The 20,243-nt window shown below is 40.6% G+C and overlaps 1 long non-coding RNA gene across 1 annotated transcript; it reads left to right on the forward strand.

Moving 5' to 3' along the window:
• Nucleotides 1-4,416: 4,416 nt before the first annotated feature.
• LOC106600631 (uncharacterized) lies at nt 4,417-9,109 on the forward strand. The gene is made up of 3 exons (XR_001327866.2): nt 4,417-5,605; nt 5,858-5,978; nt 6,456-9,109. It is a non-coding gene; the product is annotated as an uncharacterized lncRNA (long non-coding RNA).
• Nucleotides 9,110-20,243: the final 11,134 nt, after the last annotated feature.

Genomic DNA, 20,243 nt, shown 5'->3' on the forward strand with positions numbered 1-20,243 from the left:
GTCGAAGAAGTGCCCCATGGACAGAAGTTGAGGACATTCATTTCAATTTGTTGGGAGTACCTGTAGGGGTCCCAGAGGAGTTCCAAGCCCTTAACCTCTATGGGACCGGCGGGACGAATTCGTCCCACCTACGTAACATCCACTGCCAGCCTGTGGAGCGATTTTCAAAATCTTCAAAATCCTATTACTTCAATTTCTCAAACATATGACTATTTTACAGCCATTTAAAGATAAGACTCTCGTTAATCTAACCACACTGTCCGATTTCAAAAAGGCTTTACAACGAAAGCAAAACATTAGATTATGTCAGCAGAGTACCAAGCCAGAAATAATCAGACACCCATTTTTCAAGCCAGCATATAATGTCACCAAAACCCAGAAGACAGCTAAATGCAGCACTCACCTTTGATGATCTTCATCAGATGACAACCCTAGGACATTATGTTATACAATACATGCATGTTTTGTTCAATCAAGTTCATATTTATATCAAAAACCAGCTTTTTACATTAGCATGTGACGTTCAGAACTAGCATACCCCCGCAAACTTACGGGGAATTCGCTAACATTTTACTAAATTACTCACGATAAACGTTCACAAAAAGCATAACAATTATTTTAAGAATTATAGATACAGACCTCCTCTATGCACTCGATATGTCCGATTTTAAAATAGCTTTTTGGTGAAAGCACATTTTGCAATATTCTAAGTATATAGCCCAGGCATCACGGGCTCGCTATTTAGACATCCGGCAAGTTTAGCACTCACCATAATCATATTTACTATTATAAAAATGTCATTACCTTTTGTTGTCTTCGTCAGAATGCACACCCAGGACGTCTACTTCAATAACAAATGTTGGTTTGGTCCAAAATAATCCATCGTTATATCCGAATAGCGGCGTTTTGTTCGTGCGTTCCAGACACTATCCGAAATAGTAAAGAAGTGTCGCGCTTGGCGCAATTCCTGACAATAAAATTCAAAGTATTCAATTGCCGTGCGTCGAAGCATGTCAACCGCTGTTTAAAATCAATTTTACGTCATTTTTCTCGTAGAAAAGCGGTAAAATTCCGACAGGGAATCTCCTTTTCGGCAAACAGAGGAAAAAATCCCAAAGGCGGGGCGGTCGGGGTCACGCGCATAAGCTAGTGTCTCTTGATGGGCCACTTGAGAAAGGCGATAATGTGTTTCAGCCTGGGGCTGGAATGACGACATTCTCTTTTTCCCGGGCTATGAGAGCCTATGGACGACGTGGGAAGTGTCACGTTAGAGCAGAGATCCTTAGTAAATGATAGAGATGGCAAAGAAGTTCCAGAAATGGTCAGACAGGCCACTTCCTGTAAAGGAATCTCTCAGGTTTTGACCTGCCATTTGAGTTCTGTTATACTCACAGACACCATTCAAACAGTTTTAGAAAATTTAGGGTGTTTTCTATCCATATGTAATAAGTATATGCATATTCTAGTTACTGAGTAGGAGTGGTAACCAGATTAAATCGGGTATGTTTTTTATCCAGCCGTGTCAATGCTGCCCCCTAGCCCTAACAGGTTAACCTGTTAGGGCTAGGGGGCAGTATTGACACGGCTGGATAAAAAACGTACCCGATTTAATCTGGTTACTACTCCTGCCCAGTAACTAGAAAATGCATATAATTATTGGCTTTGGATAGAAAACACTCCAAAGTTTCTAAAACTGTTTGAATGGTGTCTGTGAGTATAACAGAACTCAAATGGCAGGTCAAAACCTGAGAAGATTCTGTACAGGAAGTACCCTGTCTGACCATTTCTTGGCCTTCTTTGCCATCTCTATCCATTACAAAGGATCTCTGCTGTTACGTGACACTTCCTACGGCTCACATGGGCTCTCAGAAGGCGGCAAAAAGCTGAATCGTGGCTTTGCAGGCTCTGGCTGAAAAAAAGTAGCGCGTTTGGGTAGTGGCTGGTTACAGTACTGTGAGACTCACGCGCGTGCCCGCGTCGACCGAATGCTTTGTTTTCTTTCCTCTGTTTACCTAAACGGAGATTCCCGGTCGGAATATTATCGCTTTTTTACGAGAAAAATGGCATAAAAATGGATTTTAAACAGCGGTTGACATGCTTTGAAGTACGTTAATGGAATATTTAGAAATGTTTTGTCACGAATTGCGCCATGCTCGTAACCCTGATTTACCATTTCGGATAGTGTCTGGAACGCACGAACAAAACGCCGCTATTTGGATATAACGATGGATTATTTTGGACCAAACCAACATTTGTTATTGAAGTAGAAGTCCTGGGAGTGCATTCTGACGAAGACAACAAAGGTAATCAAACTTTTGTAATAGTAAATCTGACTTTGGTCAGGGCTAAACTTGGTGGGTGTCTAAATGGCTAGCCGTGATGGCTGGGCTATCTACTGAGAATATTGCAAAATGTGCTTTCACCGAAAAGCTATTTTAAAATCGGACACCTCGATTGCACAAAGGAGTTCTGTATCTATAATTCTTAAAATAATTGTTATGCTTTTTGTGAACGTTTATCGTGAGTAATTTAGTAAATTCACCGGCAGTGTTCGGTGGGAATGCTAGTCACATGCTAGTCACATGCTAATGTAAAAAGCTGTTTTTTGATATAAATATGAACTTGATTGAACAAAACATGCATGTATTGTATAACATAATGTCCTAGGGTTGTCATCTGATGAAGATCATCAAAGGTTAGTGCTACATTTAGCTGTGGTTTGGGTTTATGTGACATTATATGCTAGCTTGAATAATGGGTGTCTGATTATTTCTGTCTCGGTACTCTGCTGACATAATCTAATGTTTTGCTTTCGTTGTAAAGCCTTTTTGAAATCGGACAGTGTGGTTAGATTAACGAGAGTCTTATCTTTAAAATGGTGTAAAATAGTCATATTTTTGAAAAATTGAAGTAATAGCATATCTAAGGATTTGAATAACGCGCCACAGGATTCAACTGGCTGTTGAGTAGGTGGGCCCATAGAGGTTAATACATTTGCAAAAATGTATAAAACCTGTTTTTGCTTTGTCATTATGGGGCATTGTGTGTAGATTGATGAGGATTTTTCCCCCAATATTTTTGGTGTAAGGCTGTAATGTAACAAAATGTGGAAAAAGTCCTCCTATTTCCATCTAATCTGTCACGGTTCGCTGCCGCAATAGGGCTTAACCCAACCTCTCTCTTTATTGCTACCGTTACAATCATGTTCAAACATCCATTCACACACACATACACCCTATGGCTTCATGGCCAATGTGGCTGGGACTTCTGTCCCTCTTACGGATCTCGCAGGGGAATACCCTCACTAGGGACCTATCCTACACTGTAGTGTTACTCACAGATCTCGCAGAGAACTAGCTCCACTTGCACTGCAAAAAGTTAGCTCTCAAAAACAAGAAAAAAAGCAATAAATTGAGGGAAATATAAAATAAGAAAAATAATCTGCCAACAGAAAATGTTGCTTGCCAAGATTTTTTTAACAAGTAAAAATATCTAGTCTCAAAGAATGCACAGATATCTTAAACCTAGTGCGTTCAGACTAAAAACAAGTAATTTGTCTGGATACAAAGAAAATATTTAAGAATAATTGAAATCACAGGTCCCAGAGGAGGTGCCTGGTCTACACAGGTCTGATTCTTTGCCCTGTATAAGACATACATTTATTCAAGGGTAATTATAAAGAAAAAAGAACACCACACCGTAACAACAACCTAACAGCAAACACCAAAACAACTACATCTGTAGATACATGTATTGTACTGATGACCAGGAAATGCTACTTTGAAAACAGGAAACACTGTCTGCATGGTTAGATTAAATGTCTTCCAAATGTCAAAATCTAACATTACCTCATTTTCACCATGAGTAAATCTCCAAATGGTTCTCCTTCTGAAGAAGTGCTCTGGCCCGGGAAAGAGATCACGTAAAACCTCCTTAGAGAGGCTGGGCAGCATGGCTGTACTTATATTAGCAGCTGAAAAACACATTTAACCACATGGTAAATAGTTAAGTAATTAGCAGCTAAATCATAGTTTATAGACGCAAAGTGTCAGGTTGATATAGGTTATGATACATTTGCATACTGTCTTCCATTTCCAGTTAATGCAGGAATGATTTACCAAGCTAGCTAATGTTAGCTAACAAAATTAGACTACCAGTATATCATTAACGTTGACGTCAATTACTTTAAACCAAAAGATAGTATAAACTAATGAAACTAACGTTAATGCTAAATTGTCTCCCATATTGAAAATCTTAGGTAGTTAATCTTTGCTTGCCTAGCTAAGATTGTAGACAATGACTGACACCATCGATAATTTGGCTTTGCAGTCTTTGGCGCCCTTTCTATTTATTTTCTATTGTCAATAGAAAGGGCGCCAAAGACGGCGAAGCTAAATAATCGATGGTGTCAGTCATTAACTGCTAACAGTCAATATTACCTAGTAAAAATTAGCATACTTGGTTTGCCAACTTTCCAATTCAAATGAACGTTAGCTAACGTTAGCTTGCTAAGGAGAAAGGTAGACGGGTATAAACAAATGAACATTACCTTTTAATACTGCGGTTGATATATGATTCATGCCTGGACATGTGTCATCCATTCCATCTTCATTCATGGTGTTGTTAGATGCCTCAAATATTTGGACCATCTTTGACTTTTTAGTTATAGGTCTCCTTTATGTAGCTAGATAATGTGACAACGTACGTCAGTTAAGCAATATCACACGAGTGGGAGTGCTGAATATCAGCACGGCTGTGATTCGGTCTTAGGTACGAGGCCGCAGTCCGAAGATAATAATATTCAATATAACAGCAGGACCTCGAGTGTGATATTGCTTTTATACAACAGTTCTACAAACGCAATTTATTAGTTAACAGTAATAAGCGACAACAGATTATGATTTGTTTATTTATTTCATCATTTATTTGGCTCCGCCAACACACATAGTTCCCCAACTGGTCTGGGACTGGACTGTTGCCAAGCACCACATATACATTTTCCTCCACACTAGCTTGCTACTGCTACTTTATGTAGGTCTACACGTTACCGTCCTCTCCTGACGACCATTCATCAAATGTTATTTGTGGAAACATGTTCATCTTTGCAGTGCGAAGTTTGTTACAATTTAAGATCGATAACAATCGTTAATGTAATTAACGGTTATTAGAACAGCTGTAAAGTGGAGTGATACATATATAGTTAAAAGTCCCAATGCTGTTGTACTCTACTCCAATCAAATGACTTGGTCGTATTATGTATACCTGTGAACATCATTTTCAGTTCTTTCTGTCCTTTTCATCGAAAGCAGTGGGAACGTTTTACTGCGTTTGCTTTTAGTAACGTTCAAGATGCTTTGGCGGTGCATTATCTGCTGCGTTTTTATTACTTTTTCCATTGAAACTGTTATTGAGCCATATCAATAGATTGCACAGTCGCAGCCCTGATTTCTGGTTGCTCTGTGGTATTGACGGATGCACTGAGGAATGTAGAGTGTACAATTCCTTCTATCATCATCATGTAAAGAGAAACCACCTTCAAAACCTACTTGAAGGCACCCGACCAGATGAACAGCCATCAGAGGAAAGCCAAGTACCACCAGAACAAGTAAGAAGCTAGCTAGCATTTTTTTTTGTTCTATGGATTTTTAAAATTATTTAATGAACGGACGATACACAGACCAAAGTCATACTGTCCATAGGCTATTCGATAATTTAACTATAATGACTCTTATGGCTAAAGCTGGGTTAATGTGAAAATAATCAATGATAAATAGTAACAAAACACTTAAATAGCTCTATTGGTGAAACTAAATACAATTTCAAATAATAGTCTGTTTCTTTGATGTGTGGTACACAGGACAACATTCAACCCGATCAGCTTCTAGCTAACTCCAGCATCACTGATCAGCAACTCAATACATCTGACTCAGATGAAAGGCAAAGGGGCATTGACCAACAGATCTGTCACAGTGCAACAAGTAAGTTACTTGGTTGGTGGCAATCTACTGATATTGACCATATTTGTTTAAGTACTTAGATTTACTAATATCATTCATAGTCAGTCTTCGCAAGCATCACACAAAGATTATACTTGTCATGAACTAGGAATGTCCAGCCTCAGGATACTACATTCAATGTCAACATTATTTTAGGGTCTGACAACACATGCCACTGCTTTTGTGATAAATGCTTTGAGCCTAGCATCGTCTCTCACAGGTAAGATGCTTTTTCTGAACAGAGCACAGCATTTAGTATGTTACATTATGCAGAGCATTTTGTAGTGGTTCAGTGATGGTTGAGTTCATTCTCAGAGCTAGGTTACTGTTGATCCCTTATGTTAATGAATATGCCATAAGCAAATCTGAATATCATAGGTATATATGATGGTGTGTTCCAACCTCCATGATTGATGACATCCCCCACTCTCTCTCTCTCTCTCTCTCTCTCATTTTCAGAAAGTCGTGAATGACATTGTTGCTGGGGTACAGCAGTATCAATCATCACTATTGGACAACCTCAGGAAGCAGATGGAGGCAGTGGTAAAGAAGAATTTTCAGGAAGCACATCAGGTCAACTTGAAAAAGATGCAATGGATATATTTGACAATTTCATTGACCCTCTTGCTGGCGTTGCAACAACATTTAGACAGGACAGTGTTATTAAGAAGCAGTTTAGCTGTTTGGAAGCGTAGGAAACTCCAATTGCTTGAACCATATGCAGGATGAAGTGTGGAGGATCGGGTTCGAGCTCAGGCTCTGTCGTAGCCGGCTGCGACCGGGAGGCCCATGGGGCAGCGCACAATTGGCCCAGCGTCGTCCGGGTTAGGGAGGGTTTGGCCGGCAGGGATATCCTTGTCTCATCGCGCACTAGCGACTCCTGTGCCGGGCCGGGCGCAGTGCACGCTGACCAGGTCGCCAGGTGTACAGTGTTTCCTCCGACTCATTGATGCGGCTTGCTTCCGGGTTGGATGTGCATTGTGTCAAGAAGCAGTGAGGCTTGGTTGGTTTGTGTTTCAGAGGACGCATGGCTCTCGACCTTCGCCTCTCCCGAGTCCGTACGGGAGTTGCATCGATGAGACAAGACTGTAACTACTACCAATTGAATACCACGAAATTGGGGAGAAAAAAATAAAAAATAAAGAAAGAAATGTGGAGGATCAAAATACATTTTCATCAAAGACAAATTATTTTATTACGTACCATTAGTCAAAAGTCTAGAACAGTTCTTATCACACCCTAGGATTTTGTCTATGGTTGAAAAGGGACCCCAGATGTGCAGGGAAAGTTTTTTTCATGACATTGTTGATGGTGCTCTTCTAAAATCACATCCCTTAATTTCAGAGTAGCCAAATGCATTGCAGATTGTTCTGTACACAAATACACAAATAGAAATCTGTAATCCACTAGGATCCTTTGCATCAAAAAACAAGTTGTTAATGGTGTACTACACCCTAGGAAATATAAATCCAAAATACAGGTCTAAACTGGCTGCTATCAGGCTTCTTGCCATGGCTAGATCAGCAGACCTCCGTCAATCAGGTGTAGATGTAATATTGAATAGAGTCAAGGAAGACATGGATGCATTGTACAGTGGGGTTAAAATGCTAACTATTAACGGAGAGAAAACGATATATGGTGCCATGGTCTCTTTCTGTGGAGACACCCTGGCACAACATGAACTAGCACGGTTCAAAGAGAGTGTGGGCTTTGCCTACAGTAAATGCAGACACTGAGTGTTCTTTTGAGGACATGCAGTTACACTTCAATGAGGATGCATATACTAAAAGGACATTGGAGAAGCATGTCAGACAGTGTGATGAAATAGAAAAGGGACAGACTGACTTGCTTCGCAACAGCCTGAGAACAACATATGGGATCAATAGAAGGAGCAAGTTAGTTGAATTCCCAGCCTTTTGATATCATACAACAAACTCCGCAAGACATTATGCATGTAATAAGGGAGGGTATAGCCCCATTGGAAATCAAATGTGTTTTGAATCATCTTGTTGCGTCAGGACATATTGATCTGGACTCAGTGAATTCTGATATTCTTGGTTTCCCTTATTCCCCTCTAGATGTTAGAGATCTTCCATCCCCAATTTCTGTTAGTACATTAACGTCAAGTGATGGTTAACTAAAACAGTCATCTGGGCAAATGCTTGTCCTGCTAAAGATATTGCCATTTGTTTTGGAGAGTTTGGAAGTCAATGCATATATACGACCGATAATTGAGCAAATAGAGACTGTACAGATAGTATTTGCACCTGTTCTTTCCATTGTGACTGTGTCTAGGTTGAAGTTACTCATTGAAAATCATTTGAAGCATTGAAAGGAGCTTTTTCCAGACTGCAATGTTACACCTAAACAGCATTATATAATACATTTGCCATCACAGATAAAGTCATTGGGTCCAATGGTTAGACATATGTGTGTGCGGTTCGAGTCTAAACATTGTTTCCTTAAACAATGGGCTTCCAAGCTCCATTTAAAAAATATTTGCAAGTCTTAGATCAATCAGAACCAAATATATGAAAGCTGCCAAAATGTTGACAGTTCAATGCACCCAATATTTTAAAATGAAAGGGAGATGGGACCAGAGGTTAAAGATCTACAATATTTGCGTGGAAAATTGAGGGACTGAAGTGAACCATGCTGTATCAGTCAAAGGGCTTGTAATACATTCTAATAAATACATAACTCAGAAGTCCATGATCTTTGCCAAAGTACTTAATGGTAATATGCCAGAATTTGGACTGGTAAAAAAACATATTTCTTGTTGATTCTAGGCTTTATTGTTAGGAATATCAACCATTTCAAACTATACACTTTGATAGAAATGTCATGGCTTATCAAGTTGAGGTCCCACACCTCAGGCACAGGCCACTGGTTGATTTTACCTCTTATTACAAAATTAGCAACAAGAGCCAAACCTATGTACAAGTCAAATACCATCTTGGGGATGTAATAGAATTGTACAACAGTTCAAATGACTCAGTGTGTTCTCCAGATATGAAAGTGTACTGTCTTTGCTCTGTACTGTATTTTGTCTACATGATTTATGTGCTGTGTGTAAGATTGACAATAAAACAGGGAATTCCATTTGGTCATTATCTGTTCTTAATATGTGAAGCGATGAAAAGGATAAGATGCTTGAAATAAGAAATTCTGACTTTGACAAGCGGTTTTGTACTTGTCGGTGTTGATCAAACAGCTTTATAATTCTGGTAATTCTAGTTTCGAGCATTAAGTTACTCAGAACCAGTAATACATTCTCAGTAACAAGTTATATTATCTTATTAAGATAATTAAGGACAAAAAGCTTGAAACAAGTGAATTGCTCCAACATAAAAACTGGCTGATAAGAAGAAATATCTTGTCAGACAAAAAACAAGCATATATTGCCTTGATTTAAGATATTTAATCTTACTTAGATTTCAGTTTTTGCAGTGTGGGACCTATCCTAATGGGAACCTACCCTAAAACATGTATTTCTTTGGATCTTGCAGAGGAACACCCCCCCAAAAAACGAACGTACAGCAAGTCAAAGCTCAAACCAAGTTTATTCACCAAATGGGTTAAACATCTGCAAAAACAAAGACATGTTTCCTCCAGCACAAGTATTTATACCCTCCTATTAGGCGGAGTCTCCTCCTTGCACATCTAGACAGTCAATACATCTCTGTTGCTAGGCAGGAAGTTAAATGATGTGTGTAATAAAACTGTTCCTTCTCTCTTCATCTGACCTGACCTGACCTCGGCCCACATTCCTCACTCCTCCCTAATCCACGGCTGTCCAACTTTATCAGTGACTGCAACCAAGTGATTACCTTTTTCCTCACTCAGTTACTTCCATACCCCTAGTACTTAACCTCACTCCATTGACATCACCATATACATTCCTTATACATGTAATCATTAACTTCTAGTATAGTAAGTATTTCAAGCTAGAATCCAACACCAAGTATAATGGATTGTACAGTAGGTGGCGGCATACACTTCTAACATTTGTTTGCAGACCGCCATAATACTATAGAAGAAGAAGACAAAGAATTACAACAATATATCTTATGATATATCTCTGACTATCTCTGGATAGTGCCAATAGAATACTGAGATATTCATGGTAACTTGATGCCAGAGCAATGAAACACAGTTCCACAGCTAATCCTACTCCAGGCCAACGGTCATGGAGGACAGACCACTACCACGCAACACCCCTGCAAATCTTCTGCAGTAAAACCTCGCAATCCTAAGTACTTCTTTGCAACTGCCACCATAACCTCTATTTTCTGTGATTTACGTTGCATTTACGTTCCACTCCTCCTTACTGAAGAACATATTATTCCCATCCCTCTCTATTGGGCTCTGCCTACTAACAGGAATCCTTTTACCACTCTTTCATGGCTTCAGCATATGAGACTTTCTGTACTACACTGACCCTTTCAACCTCCACCTGCCTTTCTCTCACCGGACACCTCCGATCTCCAGCCCCATGGCCACCCCTACGGTATACACACAAAACTTTCTCCAACTATACTACACATTACTTCATCCCATGTCCTCCTGCACACTTCCCACATCAAGGAATCTCCCTCCTACACACTGCTGCAACATAACGATAAGCTTGGCACCTAAAACAGTGTAGTATTTTCGGGAAACAAAGGCTCTCAAGGGATTACTAACACATCCTAACTTGACATTGTCGAGCAAAGACTGCATCAAAACTCAGCAGAACAGACATTGTTTTCTCCGTTTCCCCACAGTCTCCACCAGGTCTGTGTCACACCAAACTGCAGGTGTCACAAACACCAGGAAGCTTCCATTTCAGCTGATCCTCCTCAACACTTAATGCTACCCCTGTTATCACTCCTTTCAACGGCCCCTGCTCCGAAGAGCAAAGCAAGTCATGTGGTTCGGATGAAAGAAACACAATAAATCATCACTAGTCCACTTCGAGTTACTTTCACCAACTCAACAGTCCCCAAACTCTTCAACACCCAACCTGACACCACATATGGATCAGCCAGAATACGAGGATCCATTCTCTCCACAAATCTCACTCCCACTGGGCCAGAATCATCCTTGTCATCATCGAGAGGATGCTCGAAATCAGCAGTCCTCATCCTCGTCAGGTTCTCTGAGCTACTCGAGCAAATATCAAGGTACTACCACCACACTTAAATTGGTACAGGACTCTCACAAACGGGTACAGCAAATATAGCCACTTACAAGGCATTCCTTAAACTAGGTTTATGAGCCAGCGATTCTTTCTCCTCCCACAATATTTCTTCACAATGCACCATCATTTACAGTACAGCTAAACAACAAATAAGTACTTGATTGTTGAATTGATTGGAAAATAAACTCAGCATTGATAACAATAAATATATAATTATATATTCCAGCATGCCAACTGCAAGGCAATACAGATTAAAAGGACATGTCTAACCACACAACCATTAAACATTTGAGACTTGCTTCTGGTTTGATCTGTCTCCTGTTTAAAAGTCATTGTAAGGGGACCAATACCACATGTAAATTCAATTGGTACAGCATTCTCACTAATGGGTGCAACAAATATAGCCTCTTGAGAGACACGCCTCAAAATATGTTAATGAGTTAGAAACAACAATACCATCCAATACCATGTGTTCAAAAGGTTTTTGGTGATCCAAAAATTAAGTATGGTTGTGTATTCTGAATTAGAATAAGTTACTGTAGCCTTTCAGGACAAGATTTGTGGAATTCCACAAATACAGTATATTACTCTATTCTTTGGGGGTACAGCCTTCTCACTCCCGAATGCAACAAATATAGCCTCTTAAAAGGCACGCCTTATAATATGTTAATGATCCAGAGACTCTTTCCCTGCCCACAACATTTTCCCACAATGCACCATAATTAATACTGTAAATCACATTTACGGTATTTTACAGTTGGAATTACAGAAAGGTCATACATTGTGCTATGAAAGAAATATACAGTATTTTACTGCATATTCTATGGTAATCTACTGTAATCAGTTTATACAGTATCATACTGTTGATTAATATAGTAAGTTACTGAAAAATTTACAAAAACGGCAAACAGTGTATGTTATTACATGATCAGATCGGTTGAAGTTATTACATTATTCATCAAAAAAGTTGTAATAACCATTGCTTAATGTAACAACTTATTACATTAATCAAAAAAAGTAATTACTTTAACACTTGAACATTTTATTACATTAAGGATGTAGTTTGAGATTGTGGCACTGAAGCCCTTTATTCCCACCGGGGTCAGATGGACTGGTGGATAAAAATGTTAAGTCTCTGCATCCAGTATGAAGGAAGTTAGAGGTACTTTTGTTATCTGATGCTAACCAGCATTAGTGCAATGGCTAGAAGTCTACAGGAACTCCTGGAATGTTAGCTGTTCCTGTAGACTTTCAGTCATTGCGCTAAAGCTAGTTAGCATTAGCTCACGAAACTACCTCTAATTTACTGGTCGCAGGGTACTTAATACTGACATTTTACATCTGAAAACAGGTGTTTTTTAACACTTCACATGTGACATTTCACATCTTTATACATGTGTTGTTGAACGCTGTAGTGCAGCCCAGTACATCACTGAGGCCAAGCTTCCTGCCATCCAGGACCTATATAATAGGCGGTGTCAGAGGAAAGCCCATAACATTTTCAGATACTCCAGACAGCCAAAGTCATAGGGTTGGGGCAGTAGGTAGCCTAGTGGCTAGAGTGTTAGAGTGTTGTTCCAGTAACCGAAAGATTGCTAGATCGAATCCCTGAGCTGACGAGGTAAAAATATGTTGTTCTGCCCCTGAACAAGGCAGTTAACCCACTGTTCCTAGCCATCATTGTAAATAAGAATTTGTTCTTAACTGACTTGCCTAGTTAAATAAAGGTTAAAACAAAAAATTTACTGTTTTCTCTGCTACTGCACGGCAAGCGGTACTGGAGCACCAAGTCTAGGACCAAAAGTATCCTTAACAGCTTCTACCCCCAAGCCATAAGACTGCTGAACAATTAATCAAATGGCCACCGGACTATTACATTGACTACCCCCATTTGTTTGTACACTGCTGCTACTCGCTGTTTATTATCTATGCACAGTCACTTCACCCCTACCTACATGTACAAATTGCCTCAATTAACCTGTACCCCGGCACAGTAAGCATTTCACAGTAATGTCTACACTTGTTGTATTCGGCGCATGTGACAAATAAAGTTTGATTTGATTTGACTAAATGGTCTTTCTCATCCAAACCACAACTAGGCTAAACTAAATCAATCAATCAAATGTATTGAAAAAGCCCCAGCTGATGTCACAAAGTGCTGTATAGAAACCCAGCCTAAAACCCCGAACAGCAAGCAATGCAGGTGTAGAAGCACGGTGGCAAGGAAACACTCCCTAGAAAGGCCAGAACCTAGGAAGAAACCAAGAGGAACCAGGCTATGAGTGGTGGCCAGTCCTCTTTTGGCTGTGCCGGGTGGAGATTATAACAGAACATGGCCAAGATGTTCAAATATTCATAGATGACCAGCAGGGTCAAATAATAATAATCACAGTGTTTGTCGAGGGTGCAACAGGTCAGCACCTCAGGAGTAAATGTCAGTTGGCTTTTCATAGCCAATCATATCAGAGTATCTCTACCGCTCCTGCTGTCTCTAGAGAGTTGAAAACAGCAGGTCTGGGACAGGTAGCACGTCCGGTGAACAGTTCAGGGTTCCATAGCCGCAGGCAGAAGAGTTGAAACTGGAGCAGCAGCATGGCCAGGTGGACTGGGGACAACAAGGAGTCATCAGGCCAGGTAGTCCTGAGGCATGGTCCTAGCGCTCGGGTCCTCCAAGAGAGAGAAAGAAAGTCCCAATTGTCGTAAGGAGTGGACCAAAACGCAGCGGAAAAATGTATACTCATCTTCTTTTTTTATTTGAAGAAGGAAAAAAAAATAAACATGTATACAAAACAAACGATTCCAAACAGTCCCGTCAGGTGCAAGAAACACTAAACCAGGAAATAACTACCCACAAACCCCCATAGAACAAACACACCTATAAAGAGGACATTCAATCAGAGGCAATGAGAAGCAGCTGCCTCCAATTGAAGGTCAACCCAATAAACACCACATAGAAATAGACCAACTAGAAATAACATAGAAATACACTGACATAGAACATAACCCAAACAACCCCGAAACACCCTAAACAAACACCCCCTGCCACGTCCTGACCAAACTACAATAACAAACAGCCCCTTTACTGGTCAGGACATGACAAAGAAAGAGAGAAAGAGAGAAAGAAAGAAAAAGAGAGAAAGAGAGAAAGAGAGAGAGAATTAGAGAGAGCATACTTAAATTCACACAGGACACCGGATAAGACAGGAGAAATACTCCAGATATAACATACTGACCCTAGCCCCCCGACACATAAACTACTGCAGCATAAATACTGGAGGCTGAGACAAGAAGGGTCGGGAGATACAGTGGCCACGTCCAACGATACCCCCGGACAGGGCCAAACAGGCAGGATATAACCCACCCACTTTGCCAAAGCACAGCCCCCACACCCCTAGAGGGATATCTTCAACCACCAACTTACCATCCTGAGACAAGACCGAGTATAGCCCACAAAGATCTCCTCCACGGCACAACCCAGGGGGGGCGCCAACACGGACAGGAAGATCACGTCAGTGACTCAACCCACTCAAGTGACGCACCCCTCCTAGGGATGGCATGGAACAGCACCAGTAAGCCAGTGACTCAGCCCCTGTAATAGGGTTAGAGACAAAGAATCCCAGTGGAGAGGGGAACTAACCAGGCAGAGACAGCAAGGGTGGTTTGTTGCTCCAGTGCCTTTCCGTTCACCTTCACACCCCTGGGCCAGACTACACTCAATCATAGGACCTACTGAAGAGATGAGTCTTCAATAAAGACTTAAAAGTTGAGACCGAGTCTGTGTCTCTCACATAGATAGGCAGACCATTACATTAAAATGGAGCTCTATAGGATAGAGCCCTGCCTCCAGCTGTTTGCTTAGAAATTCTAGGGACAGTAAGGAGGCTTGCGTCTTGTGACTGTAGCGTACATGTAGGTGTGTACGGCAGGACCAAAATGGAACGATACAGTTGAAGTCGGAAATTTACATACACCTTAGTCAAATACATTTAAGCTCAGTTTTTCACACTTGCTGCCATTTAATCCGAGTAAAAATTCCCTTAGGTCAGTTAGGATCACCATTTTATTTAGGAATGTGAAATGTCAGAATATTAGTTGAGAGAATGATTTATTTCAGCTTTTATTTCTTTCATCACATTCCCAGTGGGTCAGAGGTTTACATACACTCAATTAGTATTTGGTAGCATTGCCTTTAAATTGTTAAACTTGGGTCAAACGTGTCGGGTAGCCTTCCACAAGCTTCAAACATTGTTGGGTGAATTCTGGCCCATTCCTCCTGACAGAGCTGGTGTAACTGAGTCAGGTTTGTAGGCCTCCTTGCTCGCACACGCTTTTTAAATTCGGCCCACAAATTTTGTATAGGATTATGGTGAGAGCTTTGTGATGGCCACTCCAGTACCTTGACTTTGTTGTACTTGAGCCATTTTGCCACAACTTTGGAAGTATGCTTGGGGTCATTGTCCATTTGGAAGACCCATTTGCAACCAAGCTTTAACTTCCTGACAGACGTCTTGAGATGTTGCTTCAATTTATCCACAAAATGTTCTATTCTATTTTGTGAAGTGCACCAGTCCCCCCTGCAGCAAAGCACCCCACAACATGATGCTGCCACCCTCGCGTTTCACGGTTGGGATTGTGTTCTTCGGCTTGCAAGCCTCCCCCTTTTTCCTCCAAACATAACGATGGTCATTATGGCCAAACAGTTCTATTTTTGTTTCATCAGACCATAGGACACTTCTCCAAAAAGTACGATCTTTGGCCCCATGTCCAGTTGCAAACCGTAGTCTGGCTTTCTTTATGGCGGTTTTGGAGCAGTGGCTTCTTCCTTGCTGAGCAGCCTTTCAGATTATATCGATATAGGACTCATTTTACTGTGGATATAGATACTTTTGTACTTGTTTCCTCCAGCATCTTCACAAGGTCCTTTGCTGTTGTTCTGGGATTGATTTGCACTTTTCGCACCAAAGTACATTCATCTCTAGGAGACAGAAAGCATCTCCTTCCTGAGCGGTATGACGGCTGTGTGGTCCCATGGTGTTTATACTTGTGTACTATTGTTTGTACAGATGAACGTGGTACCTTAAGGCATTTGGAAATTGCTCCCAAGGATGAACCAGACTTGTGGAGGTCTACACATTGAAATTCATCCACAGCTACTCCGCCAAATGACACAAATGATGTCAATTAGCCTACCAGAAGCTTCTAAAGCCATGACATAATTTGGAATTTTCCAAGCTGTTTAAAGGCACAGTCAACTTAGTGTATGTAATATTCTGACCCACTGGAATTGTGATACACTGAATTATAAGTGAAATAATCTGTCTGTAAACAATTGTTGGAAAAATTACTTGTGTCATGCACAAAGTAGATGTCCTAACCGACTTGCCATAACTATAGTTTGTTAACAAGAAATTTGTGGAGTGGTTGAAAAAAGACTTTTAATGACTCCAACCTAAGTGTATGTAAACTTCCGACTTCAACTGTAGGTAGAGCAAGCCCATGTAATGCTTTGTAGGTTAGCAGTAAAACCTTGAAATCAGCCCTTGCCTTAACAGGAAGCCAGTGCAGAGAGGCTAGCACTGGAGTAATATGATCACATTTTTTGGTTCTAGTCAAGATTCTAGCAGCCGTGTTTATCACTAATTGAAGTTTATTCAGTGCTTTACCCGGGTAGCCGGAATTAGAGCATTGCAGTAGTCTAACCTAGAAGTGACAAAAGCATGGATACATTTTTCTGCATCATTTTTGGACAGAAAGTTTCTGATCTTTGCAATGTAATGTAAATGGAAAAAAGCTGTCCTTCAAAATAGAGATCTGGGTCCAGAGTAACGCTGAGGTCCTTCACAGTTTTATTTGAGATGGCTGTACAACCTTCAAGATTAATTGTCAGATTCAACAGAAGATCTCTTTGTTTCTTGGGACCTAGACCAAGCATGTCTGTTTTGTCCGAGTTTAAAAGTAGAACATTTGCCGCCATCCACTTCCTTACATCTGAAACACAGGCTTCCAGGGAGGGCAATTCTGGGGCTTCACCATGTTTCATCGAAATGTACGGCTGTGTGTCATCCGCATAGCAGTGAAAATTAACATTATGTTTCCGAATGTCATCACCAAGAGATCAAATATATAGTGAAAACAATAGTGGTCATAAAACGGAACCTCGAGGAACATCGAAATTTACAGTTGATTTGTCAGAGGACAAACCATCCACAAAGACAAACTGATATCTTTTCCGACAGATAAGATCGTAACCAGGCCAGAAGTTGTCCGTGTAGACCAATTTGGGTTTCCAATCTCTCCAAAAGAATGTGGTGATCGATGGTATCAAAAGCAGCACTAAGATCTAGGAGCATGAGGTCATTTACCACCTTCACAAGTGCAGTCTCAGTGCTATGATGGGGTCTAAAACCAGACTGAAGCGTTTCGTAAACATTGTTTGTCTTCAGGAAGGTGTTGATGATCAATTACTTGAGAAGGAGACCAAGTCAAGACGCTGGACCAGGTGGATTCAGTATATAGTAAGGCAGTTTATTATGAGACAAAGATATTTGGCTGAGCGTGCACGGACTCCTTCGTTTAGCTCTTAGGGAACTAGCAGAAGAGAGAGCCCCGAAACATAGTGTACATCCAATTTATACAATTAAATAACAGTGTGTTGACGTTGAGTCTAGTAGGTCCGCTCTCCTGACTGGTCGATGAGTGGAGGGACGGTCCACTCTCCAGGTGGTGTCGACTTCCCATTGGCCCTTGGCAGTGTCCTTTGTCCTCGGAGTCCAACACACCTAAGTGTGTGTGTGTGTGTATTTCTGGTAATTCGTGTCTGGGTGCTTTGCGATATTCATGGAATGTTGTTCTTTACACCAGTGGTCAGTTCGTGTGGCTAGGGCTTAAGTCAGCCATCTGTCTCTAGGTGTGGTCGTGATTGGTATCAGTTGGTTGCTCAATATGTCTCTGGAATTTTGTTGTGTGCTGTTGTGAAACATGTTGTGCAAATGCCCTCCTTATATATCATTAGGTAAAACGTTAGATTATCTTTATTACAAAGGCAGTGAGTTGCAACAGCTTTTTCTAAAATGTTTGAGAGGAATTGGGAGATTTGATATAGGCTGATAGAAAATATAAAAAACTGGGTCAAGGTTTGACTTTTTCAAGAGAGGCTTTATTACTGCCACTTTTAGTGAGTTTGGTACATATCCGGTGGATAGAGAACCGTTTATTATGTTCAACATAGGAGGACCAAGCACAAGAAGCAGCTCTTTCAGTAGTTTAGTTGGAATAGGGTCCAGTATGCAGCTTGAAGGTTTAGAGGCCATAATTATTTTCATCAACGTGTCAAGAGATATAGTACTAAAACGCTTGAGTGTCTCCCTTGATCCTAGGTCCTGGCAGAGTTGTGCAGACTCAGGACAACTGAGCTTTGGAGGAATATGCAGATTTAAAGAGGGGTCCGTAATTTGCTTTCTATTGATCATGATCTTTTCCTCAAAGAAGTTCAAGAATTTATCACTGCTGAAGTGAAAGCCATCCTCTCTTGGGGAATGCTGCTTTTTAATTGGCTTTGCGACAGTATCAAAATACATTTTGCATTGTTATTATTTTCCTCAATTAAGTTGGAAAAATAGGATGATCAAGCAGCAGTGAGGGCTCTCCAATACTGCACGGCACTGTCTTTCCAAGCTAGTCGGAAGACTTCCAGTTTGGTGTAGCGCCATTTCCGTTCATGTTTTCTGGAAGCTTGATTCCGAGCTTGGATATTTTCTGTATACCAGTTTCTTATGACAAATGCGACTTCATCTAGGGTATTGCGCAAGGTTAAATTGAGTTCCTCAGTTAGGTGGTTAACTGATTTTTGTACTCTGACGTCCTTAGGTAGGCGGAGGGAATCTGGAAGGGCATCTAGGAATCTTTGGGTTGTCCGAGAATTTATAGCACGACTTTTGATGATCCTTGGTCGGGGTCTGATTATTTGTTGCGATTGCAAACGTAATAAAATGGTGGTCCGATATTCCAGGACTTTGAGGAAAAACATTAAAACCTCTTTGGGCTAGACGTGCCGCTAGCGCCCAACCTCGACAACATCCGGTGAAATTGCAGAGCGCGAAATTCAAAATACAAAAAAACATGAAAAAACAAGTGTCATACATCATTTAAAAGCTTAACTTCTTGTTAATCCATGCGATTATCTAAGGACAGCGCCCCGCGTACAAAGCATTAAAAACATTTTCCAAACCAGCAGAGGCATCACAAAAGTCAGAAATAGCGATAAAAAACCTTTGAAGATCTTCCTCTGGTTGCAATCCCAAGGGTCCCAGCTACATAACAAATGGTTGTTTTGTTCGCTAAAGTCCTTCTTTATATCCCAAAAAAGACATTTTAGTTGACGCGCTTGATTCAGCAATCCACCTGTTCCCCTCGTTCTAAATGCATACAAAGGAATCCCAATAAACTTCGTCCAAACAAGTCAAACAACATTTCTATTCAATTCTCATGTACGCTAATATGTAAATAAACGATAAAATTTAAGACGGAGAATAGTGTGTTCAATACCGGAGATAAATAACGAAATGCACGCCATCATCCATGCGTGCCACTAGACTACAGTCCAAATGAGAGCCACCTTGAAAAACTACAAATTATAGCTCATTTTTCAAAAAACAAGCCTGAAACCCTTTCTAAAAAGACTGTTGACATCTAGTGGAAGCCATAGGAACTGCAATCTGCGAGGATTTCCTTTGATTATCCCGTTGACAGGCATTTCAGTGGGTGGTGACCTCAAAAAAATAAATTCCGGGTAGATTCTCCTCAGGTTTTTGCCTGCAATATCAGTTATGTTATATTCACATACATTATTCTAACAGTTTTAGAAACTTCAAAGTGTTTTCTATCCAATACTACCACTTATTTGCATATCCTAGCTTCTGGGCCTGAGTAACAGGCAGTTTGCTTTGGGCAACTCAGTCATCCGAACTTCCGAATACTGCCCCCTATCCCTAAGAAGTTTTAAGATCCACAACATTTATTCCACGGGACAAACCTAGGTCTAGAGTATGACTGTGGCAGTGAGTATG

Source organism: Salmo salar, chromosome ssa03 (assembly GCF_905237065.1).
Source record: "Salmo salar chromosome ssa03, Ssal_v3.1, whole genome shotgun sequence".
NCBI classification, from domain to species: Eukaryota; Metazoa; Chordata; class Actinopteri; order Salmoniformes; family Salmonidae; genus Salmo; species Salmo salar.